At 40.7% G+C, this 3,034-nt stretch overlaps 1 protein-coding gene across 2 annotated transcripts in view; it reads right to left on the reverse strand.

The window, feature by feature from the left end:
* Positions 1–1,867: 1,867 nt before the first annotated feature.
* The window catches only part of LOC143297904 (uncharacterized), a 5,605-nt gene continuing 4,438 nt past the window's right edge, over positions 1,868–3,034 (reverse strand). The window contains exons 3-4 of one of the 2 annotated variants that reach the window (XM_076610449.1): positions 3,021–3,034; positions 1,868–2,003 (exon numbers count right to left, since the gene is read on the reverse strand). The exon at positions 3,021–3,034 is cut by the window's right edge and continues 189 nt beyond it. The gene's annotated coding sequence lies outside the window, so the exon portion shown is untranslated. Of the gene's footprint in view, positions 2,004–2,181; positions 2,260–3,020 lie in introns of those variants that run through there. The other variant, XM_076610450.1, reaches the window with a different exon arrangement.

Genomic DNA, 3,034 nt, shown 5'->3' on the forward strand with positions numbered 1-3,034 from the left:
CACACGCTGTTGTTGTTATTGTTGCTGTTGTGGTGGCGGTGGTAGTGGTGGTGGTGGTGGTGGTGGTGTGTGTGTGTGTGTGTGTGCGTGTGCGCGCGCGCGTTCGTGTTTGTGTAAGTGTTTATATACATACATATATATATATATGAAGGTTTATAACATTTCTGTGTCACATGAAAACGCGGTTGATATCAGACACCTTCTGGTTTTCTTATTTCCAGGCAAAAAGCGCATCTGCATTTACTTTTTAAATAGTCTAAAATGTTCTGGGCAAACAGGACAGAGGGAGAGAGAGAGACCCCTCGCTGGCGACGTCATGTCAGCGAGTCAGAACGTTCAGTGACGGACACATCTGTCCAACCACCAATTGGAGTGGACAGACAGACAGATGATTCGGCCGCATCTGCGGTTGTGTGTTGAAGAAAAATATTTCGTTTTGATGATGGGCATTGTAAAAAGACTGAAAACACACACACACACACACACACACACGCGCGCGCGCGCTCGCGCGTAAAGACTGACAAACAGACAGACACGCACGCACACAGACACAGACAGACAGACACACACACACACACGCACACACACAGAAATCTGTTGTGACCAAAAAAGAAAAAAAAAAAAAAAAGAAAAAGAAAAAAAAAGAAAAAGAAAAAAAAAAGAGAAATACGAAACACACACACACACACACACACACACACACACACACACACACACACACACAAAAGCATCAGGTTCACGATTTTATTTGATCACGTCTTTCAGCTTTGAGGGGAAAACAAATATTAATGCAAAACAACAACCAGATAAAAGAAAGAACAACAGCACGGACAACAATTAACAACCACCACCCCATAGATCATATTTGTAATTATTTTCAGGTTCCACCTTTTTTTCACGTGTGTTCGTTATTTTGAGGGTAATCCAGGAAATAAGTACGGAATAGACTTTCAGGTGTTTTTCTTTCGAAAACGTGATCATATTTCTGACATCTACTTAGACTGCAGCTGACAAACCATTTTGAAATTATGTTCATAATCTGTGATATGACCTGCCTATAATGTTGTGTGTCTGCGCGCACGAGTGTTCTTATTTTCTGCAAAAGATGGGGGAGGGGGGCGGGGGGAGCGAGGTACAATATATCGTTTTTGATTTCTACATCAGTGAATGAAAAGAAAATTCATCATCATTATCATTATTATTATTGTTATTATCATCATTAAACATATATGATGATAATGATAATGATGATAAAAATAACAACATCTTTATCATTATCACTATTATCCCCTTCCTATGCCTTGTATTTGCATGTCACATGTGTAGAGGCAAATAACCTTCATTCAATATCTGACTTTCAGTTCTTCTGATCTAAATTTACGGTCCTTGTTGTGATCTCTATAAGACATTCTTTTTTTTTTCCAAAGAGGCGTGAAGATTGAGTCTAATCATTAAGATTTTGTCAGTCATTCATCAGTTATCAGTATTACCTAAACACTGGTTTTCTTTTCCCGTTTTGATACTCCCCCACCTTATAGGTAACTACATCAATCACCCCTTACCTCTATTATGTTAGAATGCACGTCTAAACACGCCTCCTTATTTCTGCTGCAACGAAACTGGTTAACTGATTAAGATGCATAAACGATTGTGTAACCCCATCTTCTACTCTCACCATCTCTCTTCTCAGTCCTTTTGATCTCACTCGACATCACTGCATGTTACGGATCTCGTTCTGCGTACTGCAGCTCTTTCATTATGGAGCGCTTTCACAGAGGTTTCTCGGCACAGACCTCCCTCATCTCATCAAAGTACTGCCCGTCCTCACACCTCTCCACGCCCATGAGCTGTTCGCCATGACAGCGGAAGTACACGTCGGGTTTGTGGGTGACGTCATCAAGGTGAAGGCCGTCCGCCTTGTTAGCGCAGTCCAGCTGGTACCCGTCTGACCTGAAGGGAATCTCGTACAGGCTGACACAGCGGTGTTTTTGTGGGTGGAGGAACTGTAGGGAAAACAAGCAAACACACACACACACACACACACAGACACCAGAACACAACACACACATACAGGCACACGACACACACAGATATATATATATATATATATATATATATATATATAGATAGATAGATAGATAGATAGATAGATAGATAGATAGACACAAGCACAAATAGGCATAGGGAGAGTGTGTGTGTGTGTGTTGTTTAGCAATGTTCTGTTTTTGGTGTCACATGTCACTAGTGGGGTGAAATATACTGAAGTGTTATTAAGTGTGGTACCATCACACACACACACACACACACACACACACACACACACACACACAACAGAACACAACACACACATACACGCACACAACACAACATTCACACACACACACACACACACACACACACACACACACACACAAATCGCTGGAAAATGTGTGCGCACGCACGCATGCACATAATATAGACAAACACACACACTGACATACACACACACACGCACACACACACACACACACACAGATTGTGTTGAAAAATACACTTTGATAGTAAACACATACACGTGCGGACAGAAAAAAAGGTGGCGCTGCCTAACATTCACATAGAGAAACCTATGTGACAATACAATACAATACAATACAATACAATGTATCACAGTGCAATGCAACTCAACACATTTGCAACACAACACAATACACCAAAATATAAAAGCACAGTACAATACAACACAAGACAGTGTACACTACAATATAACACGACGCAGCACATTCAATACAATAACACAAGAAAGTACAATACAACACAGTGCATTAAGATGCATTGTAATACAAAGCAACACCAGCACAACACAACCCAGCCCAACGCAACTCAACACAACATAAACAACCCAACGCAACTCAACCCAACATAACACAACCCAACACATCGCAACTCAACCCAACACATCGCAACCCAACGTAACACAAAAATAAGGCGCAATAAATAAATAAATAAATAAATAAACAAACAACCCTAAATTAAAAACTCACCTGCGTCATCTTCA

This window comes from Babylonia areolata, chromosome 23 (genome assembly GCF_041734735.1).
Source record: "Babylonia areolata isolate BAREFJ2019XMU chromosome 23, ASM4173473v1, whole genome shotgun sequence".
Taxonomy (NCBI): Eukaryota; Metazoa; Mollusca; class Gastropoda; order Neogastropoda; family Buccinidae; genus Babylonia; species Babylonia areolata.